The sequence below is a fragment of the Oryctolagus cuniculus genome, chromosome 1 (genome assembly GCF_051225735.1).
Source record: "Oryctolagus cuniculus isolate XC-2025 breed Fujian yellow rabbit chromosome 1, ASM5122573v1, whole genome shotgun sequence".
NCBI classification, from domain to species: Eukaryota; Metazoa; Chordata; class Mammalia; order Lagomorpha; family Leporidae; genus Oryctolagus; species Oryctolagus cuniculus.
Window position 1 is genome coordinate 123,330,848 of NC_142867.1, and position 21,438 is coordinate 123,352,285.

Consider the following 21,438-nt stretch of genomic DNA (forward strand, 5'->3'; position numbering starts at 1 on the left):
TAAAGAAAAGCCCAAGACCACATGGCTTCACTTGCTGAATTCTACCAGACATTTAAAGACGAACTAAGGCAAATTCTTCTCAATCTATTCAAAAAATTGAAAGGGACAGAATCCTCCCAAACTTATTCTAAGAGGCCAGCATCATCTTCATTCCTAAACCAGAAAAAGATTCAACAGAAAAAGATAACTATAGACCAATTTCTCTGGTGAACATAGATGCAAAAATCCTCAACAAAATATCTGCTAATCAAATCCAACAAAACATCAGAAGAATCATTCACCCGGACCAAGTGGGATTTATCCCTGGTATACACGGATGGTTCAATATCCACAAGTCAATATGTGATAAATCACATTAACAAACTGAAGATTGAAAGTTACATGATTATCTCAGCAGATGCAGAGAAAGCATTTGATAAAATATAACATCCTTTCACGATGAAAACCTTAAGCAAATTGAGTACAGAAGGAACATTCCTCAACACAATCAAGGCAGTTTATGACAAACCAACAGCTAGCATCTTATTGAATGGTGAAAAGTGGGAATATTTCTACAAAGATCTAGACCCAGACAAGGATGCCCACATTCACTACTGCTATTCTATACATTCCTGGAAGTTTTAGCAAGAGCCATTTGGCCAGAACAAGAAATCAAACTGATACAAATGGCAAGAAGGAAGTCAAATTATTCAATATTTTCAGGTGACATGGTCCTATATATAGGGGAACCAAAATACTCCAGTAAGAGACTGTTTGAACTCATTAAATTATTTGGTGAGGGGGAGGTCAAGATGGTGGTATAGCAGCAAGATGTGCAGAGTCGAGCAGAGAAAAATTGATGAATAGAGGGGACAGTCAGGTGATGGAACCACAAAAGTTTGGCTAGAGTGACGTGGGAGCATGCCAGAGAGTGTGGGGGTCCACCCCAGGGCAGGTAGAGGGGCCCAGAACTGCAAAAAGGGAATGACAAAAAAAAAAAAAAAACAGCAGGAGGACAGTAGCAGCAGCCTCTACCACCGCTGCCGCTGCCACCAGTGCCTCCGACCCAACCTGGGACGTACAAGTGAAACACACGCATGGTTGAGTGGGGAAGAAAATCAAAACAAAGTGAATAGCACCCATGGGAAGAGGGCACGATCCAGGGGGACGAACTGAGAAATTAAACACGCCAGGATCCCTCGGTGCCTCTGCCCACCCCCCCAATCAGAGCTGCAGCAGGCAGAGAGCAGCCTTCTTGTTTGTTTACATTTGGGCGTGAAAGGGTGGGCTCTGTTTTCGCCCTCCAAATGAGGGAATTTCAGTGGCGGGGAGCGACTCCCCACTCGTCACACAGGGGGCGCAGTGATGGGGGTCTGAACAACGAGGCCCAGGCACTTTAGGGTGAACAAAGGAACAGGGAAACTGGCCCCAGGGGGCGAAGCTTGGCACCTCAAAGCCCTTGCACCAGCCTACTCAAGTTACCAGAAATAAACAAACGCTAGAAGGTAGAGCTGCCTGCTTACACTGGCTATCAGTACAGACCCATAGCAGCCCATAGCAGAGGAAAATCAACCTGAAAATAAAGCCAAACAGAAATGCTGAAGAGCAAAGGAAAAATCCTGAATAAGAATATAGAAGAACCTATGAACTCACCAATGGAGCAGGCTAAACCATCCATAATAGAGGCTGAAGAATTTGAAGTCATGCCAGAAAAAGAATTCAGAAAATTAATAATCAGATTACTTAGAAGCAATGAGAAACAGATTCAAGATCTGAACGAAAAGCATGCCCAAGGATTAGAGATCCTGAAGAGAAGCCAGAATGAAATACTGGAAATGAAAAACTCAATCGACCATATAAAAAACACTATGGAATCCCTCAAAAATCAAACAGATGAAATAGAAGAGTGAATATCAGAACTCGAAGACAAACTTCCAAAAAATACAGTCAGATCAAACACAGGAAGAAGAAATTAGAAAATTAAAAAATATGGTTGGAGACCTACAAGTTCCAATCAATCGTTGTAATGTCTGGATAATAGGAATCCCTGAGGGTGTGGAAAGAGAATGGATTGGAAGGCATTTTCAATGAAATACTATCAGAAAACTTCCAACAGAGTCAGATTGATAATAACAACCAAATTCAACAAATAGGAGCCCCAACAAGTTATACCAGAAGTGAAATTCACCTAGACACATTGTGGCAAAACTCAGCTCAGTGAAACACAAAGAACAAATCCCAACATGTGCCAGAGAGAAATGACAAAGCACATTCAGGGGTAATTTAATCAGACTCACCCCAGACTTCTCATCACAAACACTACAGGCAAGGAGACAATGGCATGATATATTCCAAGTTTTAAAAGACAAAAAATGCCAACCTAGAATACTAGACCCTGCAAAGCTATCATTTATGAATTAAGGGGAAATAAAGATCTCCACGACAAACAGAAACAAATAATTTGTATCCTCGCGTGCAACCCTTCAACACTGGCTCAAAGACATGCTGCACACAGAAACACAAAAACAAGAACTTCACTGCAAAAAAAAAAAAAAGGCTAGTGTAGAAAATGACACAACTAAGCTACAAACAAATCTCAAAATATATCAACATCTCGTTTCAGGAAACATGACTGGAAAAATACAGTACTTAATAGTCACACTGAATGTAAATGGCCTCAACTCTACTACCAAGAGACACAGACTAGCTGATTGTATAAAAAAAAGAGACTCCATCTATATGCTGCCTTCAGGAGACACACCTTATCAGCAAAGATGCATGCAGACTGAAAGTGAAAGGATGGAAGAAAATATTCAAAGCTAACAGAAATCAAAAAAGAGCTGGTGTGGCCATCCTAATATCAGACAAAATAGACTTTAACATAAAAACTATTAAAAGAGACAAAGAAGGGAATTATATAATGATTAAAGGATCAATCCAACATGACGACATTTCTATTATAAATGTATATGCACCTAATTACAGGGCACCTGGATACTTGAAAGAATTACTAAAGGACTTAAAGGGTGATATAGACTCAAATACAATAGTAACAGGGGACTTCAACACCCAACTCTCACCAAGGGACAGATCAACTAGACAGAAAATCAACAAGGAAACAGAGATAATTGATGCTATAGACCAAATAGACCTAGTAGATATCTTGAGAGCCTTCTACCCCACAGCCACAGAGTTCACATATTTCACCCCAGTACATGGAATGTATTCTAGGATCGACTATATGCTAGGCCATAAAGGGAGCCTCAACAAATTCAAAAAAATTAAAACTATACCATGCATCTTCTCAGATCATAGCACAGTGAAACTCGAAATCAACAACCCAAGAATCTCTAAACCATATGCAAACACATGGAGAATGGACAACATGATTCTGAATGAAAAGTGGGTCATAGAAGAAAAAGAAAAATCAAAAGATTTCTAGAAACAAATGAAAATGACAACACAACCTATCAAAACTTGTGGGATACAGCAAAAGCAGTGCTAAGAGGAAAGTTTATAGCAATTGGTGCCTATATGAAGAAATTGGAAAGGAACCAAAGCAAATGACCTCTCCATGCATCTCAAAGATTTAGAAAAACAGCAGCAAATCAAACCCAAACACCGCAGAAAAAAAGAAATACTAAAGATTAGAGAAGAAATAAACAGAATTGAAATAAAAAAATACGAAAGATCAACAAAACCAAGAGCTGGTTCTTTGAAAAAGTAAACAAAATAGACACACCATTGGTCCAACTAACCAAAAAAAGGAGAAAACCCAAATCTGTAAAATTAAACATGGTAATGGTTACAACAACAGATACAGAGAAAGAAAACTATAGACCTATCTCCCTGATGAACATAGATGCAAAAAAAAAACTCAACAAAATCCTGGCAAACCAAATCAACTATATATCATAAAGATCATTCACCCGGACCAAGTGGGATTTATCCCTGGTATGCAGGGATGGTTCAAAAATCACAAATCAATGTGACACAAAAATCATATGATTATCTCAATAGATGCAGAGAAAGAATTTGACAAAACACAATACCTTTTCATGATGAAAACTCTAAGCAAATTGGGTATAGAAGGAACACTCCTCAATACAATTAAGGCAATTTATGATAAACCAATGGCCAGCATCACACTGAATGGGGAAAAGTTGGAGGCATTTCCATTGAAAACTAGACCCAGACAGGAATGCCCACTCTCACCATTGCTATTCAATATAGTCCTAGAAGTGTTAGCCAGAGCCATCAGGCAAGAAAAAGAAATTAAAGGGATACAAATGGGAAAGGAGAAAGTCAAACTATCCCTATCCAGGTACTGGTACAAAAACAGATGGATAGACCAATGGAACAGAATAAAAACACCAGAGATCAATCCAAACATCTATAACCAACTCATATATATAGGACATGGTCCTATATATAGGGGATCCAATAAATTTCTCTAAGAGACTATTGGAATTCATAGAAGAGTTTGGTAAAGTAGCAGGATACAAACTCAGTGCTCAGAAATCAACAGCCTTTGTATACATAGACAATGCCATGGCCAAGGAAGAACTTCTAAAATCAACCCCATTCACAATAACAAAAGAAAATCAAGTACCTTGGGATAAATTTAACCAAGGTGTCAAAGATCTCTATGATGAAAATTACAAAACATTAAAGAAAGAAATAGAATAAGACAAAAAAAAATGGAAAAATCTGCCCTGTTCATGGATTGGAAGAATCAACATCAAAATGTCCATTCTCCCAAAAGCAATTTATAGATTCAATGCAATACCAATCAAAATACCAAAGTCATTCTTCACAGACCTAGAAAAAATGATGCTGAAATTCATATGGAGAAACAGGAGACTGCAAATAGCTAAAGCAATTCTTTACAATAAAAACAAAGCTGTAGGCATCACAATTCCAGATGTCAAGACATACTACAGGGCAGTAATATTCAAAACAGCCTGGTACTGGTACAAAAACAGATGGATAGACCAATGGAACAGAATAGAAACACCAGAGATCAATCCAAACATCTAACCAACTCATATTCGACAAAGGACCTTATAAAACCAACCCCTGGAACAAGGATAGCCTCTTCAACAAATGGTGCTGGGAAAACTGGATGTCCACATGTCAAAGTATGAAGCAAGAATCCTACCTTACACCTTATACAAAAATCAACTCAACATGGATCAAAGAACTAGAGATACACGACTACATAATGAAACTAATTGAGAGCATAGAGGAAATCCTTCAAGACATTGGAACAGGCAAAGAATTCCTGGAGAAAACCCCAGAGGCACGGGTAATCAAAGATAAAATAAAGAAATGGGATTACCTCAAATTGAAGAGATTCTTTACAGCAAAACAAACAGTCAGGAAATTGAAGAGGCAACCAATAGAATGGGAGATGTTATTTGCAAACTACACAGCTGATAAAGGATTAACAACTAGAATCTATAAAATGATCAAGACTCCACAGCAACAAAACAAATAACCCATGCAAGAGATGGGCCAAGGAACTCAATAGACATTTTTCAAAAGTGGAAATCCAAATGGCCAACAGACACATGAAAAAATGCTCAGGGTCACTAGACATCAGGAAAATGCAAATCAAAACCACAATGAGGTTTCACCTCACCCCGGTTAGAATGGCTCACATTCAGAAATCCAACAACAAACGCTGGCGAGGATGTGAGGAAAAAGGGACACTAACCCACTGTTGGTGGGAATGCAAACTGGTTAAGCCACTATGGAAGTCAGTCTGGAGATTCCTCAGAAACCTGAATATAACCCTACCGTTCAACCCAGCCATCCCACTCCTTCGAATTTACCCAAAGGAAATTAAATTGGCAAATAAAAGAGCTGTCTGCAACTTAATGTTTATTGCAGCTCAATTCACAATAGCTAAGACATAGAATCAACCTAAATACCCATCAGCAGTAGACTGGATAAAGAAATTATGGGATATGCACTCTATAGAATACTATACAGCAGTAAAAAAAATGAAATCTTGTCATTTGCAACAAAATGGAGGAATCTGGAAAACATCATGCTGAGTGCAATAAGCCAGTCCCAAAGGGACAAATATCATATGTTCTACCTGATCGGTGACAACTAAGCACCAAAAAGGAAACCTGTTGAAGTGAAATGGACCCTATGAGAAACAATGACTTGATCAGCCTTTGTGCTGTCAATGAACAACTTAATACTTTATCCTTTTTAGTATTTTTTGTTCTATTTAATACTATTGGTTGAACTCTGTAATTAACACACAATTATTCTTAGGTGCTTAAATTTAACTGAGAAGTGATCCCTGTTAAATATAAGAGTGGGAATAAGAGAGGGAGGAGATGTACAGTTCAGCACATGCTCAATCGGACTTTCCCCAAATGGCAGAGTTGGAAATGTGCCAGGGGATTCCAATTCAATCCCATCAAGGTGACATGTACCAAGGCCATCTCACTAGTCCAAGTCATCAATTTCTGTTCACAATTGATCATACTGATAGGACTAAGAGAAGAGTCAAAGGGACCACATAAAAAAGACCAGTGTCTGCAAGTAATAATTGATAGAATTAAAAAGGAGAGAACGATCCAACATGGGAAGCAGGATACACAGCAGACTCATAGACTGGCAGATGTCCTGAACAGCACTCTGGCCTCAGAATCAGCCCTTAAGGCATTCGGATATGGCTGAAGAGCCCATGAGAGTATTTCAGGCATGGAAAGCCAAGACACTCTCGCAAAAAAAAAAAAAAAATGACCTATATGAAAGATCTCTGAGATCCCAGGGGAAAGAACGGGCCATCAAAGGAGGAGGTACCTTTCTCTGAATGGAGGAGAGAACTTCCACTTTGACTATGACCTTGTCTAAATAAGATCAAAGTCAGCGAACTCAAGAGGCTTCCATAGCCTTGGCAACTCATGACTAGAGCCTAGGGAGATTACTGACGCCATAAACAAGAGTGTCAATTGTTAAATCAACAATATGAGTCACTGTGCACTTACTCCTCATGTAGGATCTCTGTCCTTAATGTGTTGTACTATGTGAATCAATGGTATAAGTAATCAAACAGTACTTTATACTTTGTTTCTGTGTGGGTACAAACTGTTGAAATCTTTACTTAGCATATACTAACTTGACCTTCTGTATATAAAGATAATTGAAAGTGAATCTTGATGTGAATGGGATGGGAGAGGGAGTGGGAGATGGGAGGGTTGCAGGTGGAAGGGAAGTTATGGGGGGGGAGCCACTGTAATTCAAAAGCTGTACTTTGGAAATTTATATTTATTAAGTAAAAGTTAAAAATACACATGATTGAAAAAAATATTAAAATATGAAGTGAATTAAAGCCAAATATGTCATAATCTGTGGTATGTATCTGTAACAATGCTTAGATGTAAAATTGTAGCATTAAATGTTTTCATTTAAAATAAGAATGTTAATTTTATCATTTACGTTTCTACCTCAAAAATAACAGGAACAAGATTAAACCAGTAAATGGAAAGAAGAAATTAATAGAACTGAAATTGATCAAATAGAAATGTACAATATCATTGTAAGTTTAAAAAAAAAAAGGCTGCCTTTTTCAGATGAAGGAAATTGTAGGCTCTAAAGAATGAATGATTAAGAAAAACTTGATACAGATTTAGCAATATCAAAGAGAAGAGGCAACAGTAATATAGACCCCAAATACATTGAAAAGTTTGAAATTTTTTAAGAGTTTTATACCAATTTAATCAATGTCTTAGTGAAATGGCAAATTCCTTGAAAAATAAAACCATAATGCTTGTTCTAGACAATACAGATTGGGGGAAAGCCACTGTAATCCTTAAGCTGTACTTTGGAAATTTATATTTATTATATAAAAGTTAAAGAAATTAATTTTTTTAAAAATTTATCCATAAGGAAATTTCTAGTTCCAGATGACTTTATTGGTGAATTCTACCAAAATTTAAGGAAGAAATAATGATGATTCTTAAATCCTCTTCACAAGATAGAAAATATGGTACATTTCCCAAATATATCTTGTGAGTGCAGCTTTACTTTTGACCTAGTCCTATCAACATATTGAAAAACATTTTTGGGGCCAGCGCGGTGGCTCAATAGGCTAATCTTCCACCTAGCGGCACCAGCACACCGGGTTCTAGTCCCGGTCGGGACGCTGGATTCTGTCCCGGTTGCCCCTCTTCCAGGCCAGCTCTCTGCTATGGCCCGGGAGTGCAGTGGAGGATGGCCCAAGTGCTTGGGCCCTGCAACCCATGGGAGACCAGGAGAAGCACCTGGCTCCTGCCTTTGGATAGGTGCGGTGCACCAGCCGCAGTGCGCCGGCTGCGGAGGCCATTGGAGGGTGAACCAACTCTCTCTCACTGTCCACTCTGCCTGTCAAACAAAAAAAAAGAAAGAAAAATATTTTTGGGTTACCATTAACGTTCTTTTGGAAGCCAATCTGAAAATCTCAAATCCCTACTTGGAATTTTATAACATGTAAATTTGATCTAATTACAAATATACTTTGAGCATAAATAAAAAATGCATCAGAAAATTTTTGCACTATATATAAAAGCTAATATTCATCACTGTGAAGTCTATTATAGGAATACAAGTTTACCCTAATATTGACAATTATTCAGTGTAAGTCACCACATTAACAGAAAAAAGGAAACAAATGATTATGTCAAAGATAAGAAAATTGCATATGATGCATATTGATGCACATTCATGATAAAAGTCTCTCAGTATACTATGATTAGTCTGAGAGCATCAGTGAAAACTACAGGTAAAATTATCCTTGTAATGAGACAGTAGAAATAAGGCAAGAATTTCCAAACAATTTTTATTAACACTAGACTTCTTACCTTACTGTAAGTACAATATGGTCAGAAGATGAAATACTTGTATATATAGTAGGATGAAAAAACTAAACCTTTCTTAGCTTATGACAAAATCACCAATATATAATATACTAAACAATCTACCCAAAGTCCCAAAACTCAGTGAATTCAGCAAAGTTGTTGGACACAGTTTACAAAATTTTTCATATTAGCAATAAATAAGTGGAAATTGAAATTAAGAAATTAAAACATTTTAAGAACATACTGAAAATCTTTGTCAAATGAATTGGTAGGAATTCTGTGAATTTAACAATTTTGTGACTTTTAAAAATTATGAGTGAAGTTTAACATCTTTTCACTTGAGCATTATTCTAGCACTTGCCTGTTTTCCTGATGAATTATGGTCTTAACATTTTCTTTGTTGGACTCTTTGTTTATTGCAGCATTAAGCCTTTGGCTATAATATAAATTAAAAACAACATCAACAATGCTAAACATTAAGTTTAAAAACTTAGAAATAAATGTACCAAATTATGTGCATTTTCTGTGCATCTGTAACTTTAAAAATGCTGCAACATAATTGGTGAATAAATGGACAAATGCAGTGTTCATGAAGATTTAGTTGTCAATTCTGCTGCTGCTATGGCAGCACATGTACTAAAATTGAAATGACAGAGAAGATTAGCATGGCCCTTAAAGCAAGGATGACAAACAAGTTCATGAAGCATTTCATATTTTTCCTGTGATAACTAATAGGGTAGCAAAAATGTATAATATTAGATGTGAAACTGACATTTTGCGATTCAATGTTTGTTTACAACCCTCTTCTCTGCTGTTGAGGAACAGTATTATTTTCTTCTTACTATTTGTTGCTCCCTTTACTTAGTGAAAGGTTAATCCTATGAGTATAAAGTAAACTGAAAGTAGATCATCGTAAAATTTAACAGAGAATAAGAGAGGAAGAAGGAGGAAGGGTGAGAGGGTGGGTGGGAAGAATCACTATGTTCCTAAATCTGTATATATGAAAGACACATAATTTGTTTACCTTAAATAAAATAAAATATATGAAAAGGAAAAAAAGAATACAGCAGTAAAAAAGAAATCCTATCATTTGCAACAAAATGGAGGAATCTGAAAAACATCATGCTGAGTGAAATAAACCAGTCCAAAAGGGACAAATATCATATGTTCTCCATGACAGATGACAGCTAACCAAGCACCTAAAAGGAAACCTGTCGAAGGACACTAGGAGAAACAATGACCAGATAAGCCCTTGTCTTGATTGTTGAAGAACTTACTATTTTATTCCTTTTAGTATTTTTTGGTTTTTGTTCTACTTAATACCATTGGTTGAACTCTAATACACAATTATTCTTAGGTATTTAAAATTAACTGAAAAGTGATCCCTGTTAAGAGTGGGAATGAGAGAGCAAGGAGATGTACAGTTCGGCACATGCTCACTCAGACTTACCTCCAGTGGCAGAGCTAGAAATGTGCCAGGGGATTCCAATTCAATCCCATCAAGTTGGCATGTACCAATACCATCTTACTTAAGTGATCAGTTTAAGTACATAATTGATCAAAAAAATAGGTTAAGTATTGAAGTGATTTCACAAATAAGACCAGTGTCTGCAAATAATGAAGGATAGAATTAAAAGGGAGAGAATGATCCTGCGGGAGAAGCAGGATACGCAACAAATTCATAGAATGGCAAATCCCCAAACAGCACTCTGGCCTCAGAATCAACCCTTGGGGCATTCAGATCTGGCTAAAAGGCCCAAGAGAGTCTCGCAGGCATGGAAAGCCACGACACAGTGGCAAAAACGACCTGAGTGAAAGATCTCGGTGAATGAGATCCTAGCAGAAAAATGGGCCATCAAAGGAGGCACCTTTCTTGGAAGGGAGGAAGGAACCTCCACTGTGATATGGCCTTGGCTAAATAAGTTCAGAGTTGGTGAACTCAAGAGGCTTCTGTAGCCTTGGAAACTCATGACAAGAGCCTCGGGTGATTACTGATGGCATAAACAAGAGTGTCAATTGTTAAATCAACAACAGGAGTCACTGTGCACCTGCTCCCCATGTAGGATCTCTGTCCTTAATGTGTTGTACTATGAGAATTAATGGTAAAACTAATTGAACAGTACTCTATATCTTGTGCAGTTGTGTGGGTGCAGTCTGTTGAAATCTTTGCTTTTATATACTAAGTTGATCTTCTGTGTATAAATATAATTGAAAATGAAACGTGATGAAGAGTGGGATGGGAGAGGGAGTAGGAGATGGGATGGCTGTGGGTGGGAGGGAGGTTGGGGGGGAAAAACAATGCAAAAGTTACACTTTATTTTTTAAATAAATATAAATTACAAAGTATTTGGTAACATTGTGGGAAATAAACGTAACACAGCAATCAATAGCTTTTGTATACACAAATGCAATGGCTGAGAAAGAACTTCTAAGATCAATCCAATTCACAACAGCTACAGAAAAAATTAAATGTGCTAGAATACATTTAACCAAGGAGGTGAGAGATCTCTGATGAAAATAACAAAACATTAAATAAAGAAATAAGAATTTTTCATGTTAGTGGATTGAAAAATTAATATAATAAAAACCCCCATACTTCACAAAGCCACTTACTGATTCAATGTGATCCCAATCTAAATGCCTATGATAGTCTCCTCATCTAGAAAAAATGGTACTAAAATTCACATGGAAACAAAAGAGACCCAAATAGTAAAGCAATCTTATACAACAAAAACAAAGCCAGACTCATAATAACAGATTGAGACAAATTCAAGGCAGTTTATACTAAAAACACACACACACACACACACACACACACACCTGATACTGGCATAAAAATAGATATGTAGACCAATGGAACAGAATAGAAACTTCAGATATTAATCCATGCATCTACAACCTAGAATTTGAAAACCGTGCTAAAATTAATCCCTGGAGAAAGGACAGTCTCTTCAACAAATGGTGCTGGGAAAACTGTTTCCACATGCAGAAGTATGAAATTAGACCCCTACGTTACATCACAAAAGTAAACTCAAATGGATCAAGGATCTAAATCTATGACCTTATACCATGAAATTACTAGAGAAGAATATTGGGGAAACTCTACAAGATATTGGCACAGGCAAAGACTTCTTGGAAAAGTGCCCCAGAAGCACATGCAATTAAAGCCAAAAGGGACACTAGTTCACTGTTGGTGGGAATGCAAACTGGTAAAGCCACTATGGAAGACAGTTTGGAGAGTCCTCAGAAACCTGAATAAAGCACTACCATACAACCCAGCCATCCCACTCCTTCGAATTTACCCAAAGGAAACTAAATTGGCAAATAAAAGAGCTGTCTGCACCTCAATGTTTATTGCAGCTCAATTCACAATAGCTAAGACATAGAATCAACCTAAATGCCCATCAAGAGTAGACTGGGTAAAGAAATTATGGGATATGCACTCTATAGAATACTATACAGCAGTAAAAAAAAATCTGGTCATTTGCAACAAAATGGAGGAATCTGAAAAACATCATGCTAAGTGAAATAAGCCAGTCCCAAAGGGACAAATATCATATGTTCACCCTGATCAGACAACTAACTGAGCACCAAAAAGGAAACCTGTTGAAGTGAAATGGACACTATGAGAAACAATGACCAGATCAACCCTTGTCCTAACTGTCAGGAACAACTTACTATTTCATTCCTTTTAGTATTTTTTTTTGTTCTACTTAATACCATTGGTTGAACTCTAATTAATACACAATTATTCTTAGTCATTTAAAATTAACTGAAAAGTGATCCCTGTTAAATATAAGAGTGGGAATAAGATAGAGAGATGTACAGTTTAGCACATGCTCACTTGGACTTACACCTAATGGTAGAGCTAGAAACATGCCTAGGGATTCCAATTCAGTCCCATCAAGGTGGCATGTACCAATGCCATCTCACTAGTCAAAGTGATCAGTTTAAGTTCATAATTGATCAAAAAGATATTAAGTGTCAAAGGGATTAAATAAGACCAGTGTCTGCAAATAATAATTGATAGAATTAAAAAGTAGAGAATGATCCTACATGGGAAGTGGGATACACAGCAGACTCATAGAATAACAAACTTCATACACTTCTAAACAGCACTTCTAAACTTCTAAATAGCACTCTGGCCTCAGAATCGGCCCTTAAAGCATTCAGATCTGGTTGAAAAGCCCATGAGAGTTTTGCAGGCATGAAAGCCAAGACACTGTGGCAAAAAAAATGACTTACATAAAAGATATCTGTGAGTGAGATCCCAGGGGAAAGAACAGGCCATCAAAGGAGGAGGTACCTTCTTCTGAAGAGAGGAGAGAACTTCCACTTTGACTATGACCTTGTCTAAATAAGATTGGAGTAGGTGAACTCAAGAGGTTTCCATAGCCTTGGCAGCTCATGACAAGAGCCTCGGGTGATTACTGAAGTCATAAATAAGAGTGTCAATTGTTAAATCAACAACAGGAGTCACTGTGCACTTACTCCCCATGTAGGATCTCTGTCCTTAATGTGCTGTACTATGCGAATTAACGGTAAAACTACTACTCAAACAGTGCTCTATATCTTGTGCAGTTGTGTGGGTGCAGTCTGTTGAAATCTAATTAGCATATACTAACTTGATCTTCTGTATATAAAGATAACTGAAAATGAATCTTGATGAAGAATGGGTGGGAGAGGGAGTGGGAGATGGGATGATTGCAGGTGGGGAAGGTTATAGGGGGAAAGAGCTATAATTCAGAAGTTGTACTTTGGAAATTTATATTTTTAAATAAAAGCTGAAAAAAAGCCAAAATTGATAAGCAGTATTATATCAAGCTGAGAAGCTCCTGCACTGCAAAGGAAACATTTAGTAAAGTGAAAAGGATGGGAAAAAATACTTGCAGGCTATGAAACTGATGAAGGATTAATATCCAGAATCTATTAGGAGCTCAAGAAAATCAACAAAACAGAAGTCCTGTTAAGAAAAGGGCAAAGGACTTGAATAGTAATTTTTCAGAAGAGGGAAATCAGACACATGTAAAAACATTCAGGACCACTATGCATCAGGAAGTTCAAATCAAAACTATGAGGTTTTACCTCACCCCATTTAGTATGGTTCTCATATAGAAATCAACAAACAATAAATAGATGTGGGGAAAAGGTACCCTAATCCACTGTTGTAGGAATGTGAACTAGTACAGCCATTGTGGAAGACAGTATGGAGATACTTCAGAAGTCAGAAAATAGATATACCATATGACCCAGTAATCTAACTCTGGGAATTGACCAGTAGTCAAAGGCAAATGAAATCAGCATATGACAGAGTTATCTGTACCCCCCGTGGTTACTGCAGCTCAATTCACAATAGCTAAGATATGGAATCAACCCAGATGTCCATCAACTGATTGGATAAAGATATTAAGGTTTATATAGGTATATATACACTATGGAACACTATTCAGCCATAAAACAAATACAATCCTGTCATTTGCAACAAAACAGATGCAACCTGAAACTATTGTACTTGGTGAAATAAGCCAGTCTCAATAAGACAAATACCCTATATTTTCCCTGATCTGTGGTAATTAGTAGAGTACCAAAAACATAGTATCCAAGAGTGATATTCACATTTTGAACTTCTATGATTGATAACAGTCCTTGTCCCTGTTGAAAAGTGTTTTTTTATTCTTTCTACTTGTTGAACTCTTTACTTATATAAGGTTAATCTTAGCAGTGCAAAGTAAACTAAAAGTAGATCACTGTAAAAATTAAGAGAGGGAATGATAGAGTTTAAGAGGAAGAAAGATAAGGAGGGGTGGGAGCATAGGCAGGAATGAGTGTAGGCAGGGAAGTATTACTGTGTTCCTGAATCTGTGTATATGAGATTTTCCCTCTCAGCCTCTACAAACTTCCTCCAGTCTCCACTTTTTGCTGACTCCAACTCCATGTTCAGATATTTAGGTGCTCTTTACAGAAACGCAGTCTAAGGGAGTGAAATCATTTTTTATGCAGTTACAATAATTATGAGAAACTTAGAGTATTAAGATCACAGGGATGTATTGATATAGGCTTGATGGTGAAAAGATTATTTGATTTTCTCTGGGTCCTCAGCTTAAGGTCTGCTAGGCCTGGTCATGGTGATAGCAAGCTACACTTCTTACTGGAATCCCTGGGCCACGATATGCTTAGGAGTTCATCTAAATTTTGGGTGAATTCAGTTATCTGAGAGTGAATTACTGAGGTTTCTCTTTCCCTACTAGCTGTAACCTGGGGGTGATGTTTGCTCCTGGGAGCTGGCTGTGTCCTGTCTCAGGTTTCCATTTGGGAAACACATAGATTGGAGACCTCCGCCTTTCAATATAAAAAAGGAAAGTTATTTTTAAAAATCACCATTAAAAGGTCAAGAAAGACAATGAAACAAATAATAGTAAGTTAAAACTCTTACATTGAGTTATTAATAGATTCAGGAATAAACCAACATCTTCACACTCTTGGTCCAGAGCTTTTTCACTAGCAAGCACCAGCCTACTAAGTGTGATTAGATGGGTGATTTTCTTCAGACTCTTATTGTTGGAAAGCTGCAAAAGCTTTCAGTTACTATGGCATTGGATCAAGTTTGTATTTTCAAATCTTATAATAGAATTGCCAACATTTTAAGTTTATGTTACATTGTTAACACGTACAAACTACATATTTAGGTGTTACAGGGTATTATCAAATAAATTGAACAGAAAGAACTTAAATATGCACATTAGTTTACCTTGATCATCAGAGATGGAAATGTAAGATAGAGGACAGGTATAAGATGACATTTTTCTGAGATATCAAAGATGGTGGATTAGGGAGCAGCATGATTCACAGTGTTGGGATTAAAAAATGAGAAAAGCGTAGGAGGTACTCTCCTTGGAGAACTGGAGAGAAAACAGCCTGGTAAGCCTCCTGGGAGGAGGTGAAACAGTGAACCTGCGTGGTGAGTGCTGACACATGCAGCCTGTGCAGCTGCAGCAGTGGAGAGCTGGAGCCACCAGCATTTTAGAGAAGGAGGGAAACCTGGTCTGCACAATCCATGCAGATAGAGCCAGAGAGAGAGGGTGGCATGGGTCGGGACTGGAGCTCTAGGGGCTGGAAGTTGCTGACAGTTGCCTGTGGTCCCAGTGGAAGTGAAGGGGGACTTTGATTCAAAACAAACTCTCCAAAACAGAATTTGCAATCTTGCAGAGAGAGGGCAGGTGCCATTTTGCAAAAGGGCAACAACAGAAGCCTTCAGGCATGCACTTAACAGCTCACTGAGATGGGGCACCTGAACACAGTGCTGGCAGCAGCTGTGGGCAGGCATTCAGCCAGTGGCTCTAATGTGAACTTGCCTCCCAGAGGCTCCAGCAGAGGAGACAGCCCAGAGTCCCCAGCGACTCAGAGCTTGGCTGGGATGAGGGGTGCCCATGCCAGCAGCACCCTCGGGACTTGGTGACTGTGGGACCCTTGTGTGCTGAGACCTTGGAGTCTGGGTGTCTACAGGAAAAGGTGTAAGATGTAACTGAGTATTGAGATCTACCACGCCCAACTTGGGTGTTACCCTGGAAATAACCCCAACCTAGAGCACTGACCAGAGCCCTCTAGCACACCCACCACACACCTCCTGGTAGTCACTTGTGGGGAGCCATTGCACTGCGCCCTAAAGATGGCGCCGGCTCCTTTCTCCCGGAAGGACTGGCAAGAAACAAACAACTCCTAATAAGGAGATGGCTGAGCTCCCTTCTGGCTTCCGCATTGCTGTACCAATCAATGCTTGCCACTTGGCTGCTTTTGATTGGTGCGCTGATGGATGTAAGAGGGAGGGGAGAGGAAAGGAGGCAGAAGAAGAAGTTTGTAAAAGGTCCCTGAATAAACTGCTGGAAGAGTTCGGGTCGTGTCTTCCTTGCTGGTCGAGGGACGCGACAACTGGTGGCCCGTACGGGGAACATCTCGAACGCAAACTCAGAACTTCCTGCAGTCAGGGCAGCACTGGTAATTCCCCCAGGAAAATAAGGTGGGGATCCGCAATAAGAGCGGGCAGTCCTGCGACAATAGCGGGAGGGTAGTTCTGCGATTAAAGCAGAGGAAGTTCTGCGACAAAAGCAGAAGGAGCTCTGACCCGTGGCCAGGGAAAGAGCGCAATTTTTGACGATGGGTAATTCACAGTCCCATCAAATTTTTCTGGCGCTGAATGCGCTGCTTCGAGAAAACGGTTTGAAACTTAAGCCTAGTACGTTGCATAGGTTTTTACGTAACTGCGATACCACTGCACCCTGGTATGGGGTTTCGGGAAGCCTTACTATCCCTTCATGGGACAAACTAGGCAGGGATTTGGATTTTGCATTTGAACAGGGTAATCTTGAAGGGGGAGTGAGACCAATATGGAAGTTAGTGCGAGCATGCCTCGAGGATGAGCAGTGTAGTGAAGCTATTCTGAGCGGTCAAGCTGCCTTGGAGGAGCTTCAGGAAGAGCGCTCCAAGAGAGCTGCCAGTGAAAAAGGGAAAACTTTGAAGGAGAGTCGGAAAAGAACTAGGAAAAAACTGTACCCCGATCTTTCCGAGTTGCGCAGCCCCTCCTTAGTAAGTAGTTCTAGTGCAGAAAGTAGCTCAGAAAGCAGCAGTGAGTCTGAAGAGTGTGGCGATAACAAAGAGTCTGATATAAAGCAAGTACGGGAATTAAATCGGCAAATGAGGAAGTTGCAACTAAAAGGAAAAAAGGAACTTAAGCATGGTACTTTCCAGAGGAACTTAGGGGAGGAGCCTGAAGCCTCTCCTCCTCAGTATGAGCCTCTATCTGCGCAAGGAAGAGGGCGGACTTTCTCTCCGGGAGTCTGGAAACAGGTTGGTGTGGAGTTGTTAAGTGCCTATCCTGTCTTCCAAGATCCGCAAGGGCAGAGGTACGAGGAACCCCTCGACATAAAGATAACCAAATCAGTAGCGGAGTCAGTAAGAGCCTATGGCATCAGCGGCTCTTTCACGCTGGCTCAAGTAGAAAATCTTCAAAGATACTGCATGACTCCAAATGACTGGAGCGGGTTGGCTCGTGCTGCATTGTCACCAGGACAATACTTAGACTTCAGAGCTTTCCTGATTGACTTTGCCAATGAACAAGCGGCAGAAAATGCAGCGGCAGGGAATCCGCATTGGGACAGAGATATGCTGCTAGGCATAGGGAGATTCGCTAACCAGCAGACAGGTTACCCACATGCAGTGTATGAACAAGTTAACAATATAGCCATCAAGGCTTGGAAGTCTATACCCAACAGAGGAGAGGTAGGTGGGAATTTGACAAAGATTACACAGGGACCCACCGAGCCGTTTTCAGACTTTGTAGCGCACATGGCGGAAGCTGCGGGTAGGATTTTTGGAGATCCAGATCGCGCCATGCCGCTGATAGGACAGTTGGTTTTTGAGCAGTGCACTAAGGAATGCAGAGCCGCTATAACACCATGGAAGAGCAAAGGGCTTCAGGTATGGATAAAACAATGCAGGGAAATAGGAGGGCCGCTATCCAACGCTGGCCTCGCTGCAGCAGTCCTTCAAATCACGAAGGGCAATAGGGGATCAGGGAACACTGGAGCATGTTTCAGCTGTGGAAAAATGGGACATATGAAGCGGCAATGTCCACAAAGGGGAAGAGGCAAAGAACAAAGACAGGAAGGACCAGGAATTTGTCCAAAATGCAGGAAGGGAAAGCACTGGGCCAACGAATGCCGCTCGGTAAAGGACATTGACGGCAACGTCCTTGCTTCTGGCAATGGTGGGGCGCGTCCAAAAAACGGGCAGCGGGGCCCTCGTCCCCAGGGCCCACAAATATATGGGGCATTTGAGAGTCAGCATCAGGGCCCCCATCAGGACCAGCAGCAGGGGAGGCAAAGTCAGTGGCCCAGCTTCAGACATCCCAGAGACCACGGAGAGCCACTGCAGGCTCCGCAGGCCTGGACCTCTGTGCCACCGCCAGACTCATACTGACACCAAAAATGGGAGTGCAAGCCATTGAGTCAGACTTTCAGGGACCCCTAGAGGAAGGGACAGTGGGATTGTTGTTGGGACGTTCATCCTCTACCTTGAAAGGTCTCATAATTCATCCAGGAGTCATAGATTCGGATTATACTGGCATGGTGAAAATCATGGTTGAGTCCCCTAGAGGTATAACAGCTATTAATCCAGGAGATAGGATTGCACAATTTGTAATCCTTCCTAGCAAGCATTTGCAGTTCAGTGCATCAAAGAAACAACGAGGAAGTGAAGGCTTTGGATCCACAGGCGTAGATTGTACCTTCTTGTCTTTAGAACTAGACCAGAGACCAACCTTAAAAATAAAAATAAATGGAAAGGACATTCTTGGCCTACTAGACACAGGTGCAGACCGTAGTATCATCGCCTCCAAGGATTGGCCTCCAAAGTGGCCTAAGCAGGCATCCTCACAATCCCTTCGGGGACTGGGATATTCAGAAACTCCTGAGATGAGCGCAGTAATGCTGCGCTGGGAGGATGCAGAGGGACATTCAGGCACGGTGCAACCTTATGTTTTGGATTTACCTATCTCTTTATGGGGCCGAGACCTTTTGAAAGACATGAACTATAAATTAAGTAATGAATACTCCCGTGTTTCTCAAAAATTGATGAAGGATATGGGACACCATCCGAATTATGGAATAGGAAAATTCTTACAAGGAAGAAATGAGCCCACTGAAGTAGTGCAGAGGCCTCCTCGCCAAGGGCTGGGTTTTTCATAGGGGCCGCTGAGGAAGGTATTCCCATTACTTGGAAGCACGAGGACCCAGTGTGGGTTCCTCAGTGGCCTCTGTCCTCAGACAAATTGGTCGCAGCGCAGCAATTGGTTCAAGAACAATTGAATTTAGGACACATTAGACCCTCTATCGCCTTGGAATACTCCTATTTTTGTAATAAAAAAGAAATCAGGGAAGTGGCGGTTGCTACATGACTTGAGAGCTATTAGTATGCAGATGCAGGTCATGGGGCCTGTGCAACGTGGGCTGCCTCTTCTATCTACACTTCCACAGGGATGGCCCATAATAATAATAGATATTAAAGACTGTTTCTTCTCCATACCCCTACATACAAAGGATTGTGAAAGGTTTGCCTTTACCTTGCCGGCGTGCAATCATGAGCAGCCTGACCAGAGGTATGAATGGGTTGTGCTTCCACAGGGCATGGCTAACAGCCCCACAATGTGTCAGCTATTCGTGGGTCAAGCGATTGGGCCTTTACGTAAGAGATTTTCTTCCTTAAAATGCATCCATTACATGGATGACATCCTCTTAGCAGCAAAAGATGAATTCGTATTAGATGATGGCTTTGCATATTTGATTCAGTTGTTAGAAAGTAAGAAGTTATTTATTGCCCCTGAAAAGGTTCAAAAAGGAAGCACTGCAACTTATCTGGGATCCAGCATAACTAGTACTCAAATTGTTCCTCAAAAGGTGGAATTGCGCAAAGATAGTTTAAAGACTTTAAATGATTTTCAGAGATTATTAGGAGATATAAATTGGGTTAGGGGTTATTTGAATCTTCCCAATTATGAACTTAAGCCACTTTATGTCATTTTGCGCGGTGATTCGGCGTTGGACTCACCGCGGTGCTTAACTCTGGAGGCCAGGGAGGCCCTAGAGAAGGTAGAAAAGAAATTACAGGAGGCATTCTTATGCAGAATGAATGAAAATCTGCCATTGTCATTATGCATTCTCCCAACGCTTAACCAACCTACAGGGCTAGTATGGCAGGAAGGTCCACTTTTGTGGATACATCCAAGGAGCTCTCCAGCCAAGTCTATTGAGTATTATCCGGCAGCGGTGGCAAAGCTAGCACTGGAAGGTTTGCAACAATGTTTACAATATCTTGGAAAATTGCCATGTGAAGTGATTGTTCCTTATGATGCCAAACAAGTCAACGTCCTATGTGCTCTTTTAGATGATTGGGCAGTGTTTCGCTGTGGGTTCCCAGGCTTTATAGACAATCATTTACCAAAAAGTCCATTGTTACAATTTTTTAAAGAACATCCGGTAGTATTTCCAAAAATTACAGCCGCTGAGCCATTACTAGGTGCTCCAAATATATTTACGGATGGGTCAAAAACAGGCTGTGGGGTTTATATGGTAGAGGGTAATGACCCGGTATTTCATCAGTGTCAGCCAGGCTCACCTCAAGTTGTGGAGTTAAAAATAGTTATTGAGGTCCTTAAGCAGTGCTCTTTTGCCTTTAATTTGTTGTCAGATTCCTTATGTGGTGAACGCATTAAAGATATTGGAAACCGCAGGGCCGATTAAACCTTCTAGCCCAATTGCATCCCTATTGCATATAGCCCAGCAGTTGCTTTGGTCACGGAAAAATCCCTTTTTTGCTCAGCATATTAGAGCTCGCTTGCCAGTGGCCAACTTGGCATGGCCTTCTCATTCCACCACATTTCCCCCCTTTTCATTTATTTTTGAGCAATGGGAGGCATGATCATTGGCCATACCATTGTTGACCCCATTTCCATGTGGTTTCCTCTTGCAGCTGTGCCTGTCAAAGGTTGTCCCCCAGAGGATCTTACCCATCAATGACTAACCAGGAGACCACAGGAGTGCTTACTCAA

The 21,438-nt window shown here is 40.1% G+C and overlaps 1 long non-coding RNA gene and 1 other non-coding gene across 4 annotated transcripts in view; one reads left to right on the forward strand and one right to left on the reverse strand.

Moving 5' to 3' along the window:
- Positions 1-7,300: 7,300 nt before the first annotated feature.
- Positions 7,301-21,438, reverse strand: part of LOC149128609 (uncharacterized) — a 63,368-nt gene continuing 49,230 nt past the window's right edge. The window contains exons 3-4 of one of the 3 annotated variants that reach the window (XR_016221919.1): positions 9,198-9,276; positions 7,301-8,363 (exon numbers count right to left, since the gene is read on the reverse strand). This is a non-coding gene — a long non-coding RNA (uncharacterized LOC149128609). The remainder of the gene's footprint in view (positions 8,364-9,197; positions 9,277-21,438) is intronic. The other 2 variants (XR_016221915.1, XR_016221913.1) reach the window with 2 other exon arrangements.
- Positions 9,457-9,558, forward strand: LOC127485056 (U6 spliceosomal RNA). The gene has a single exon (XR_007912259.2). It is a non-coding gene; the product is annotated as a U6 spliceosomal RNA (small nuclear RNA).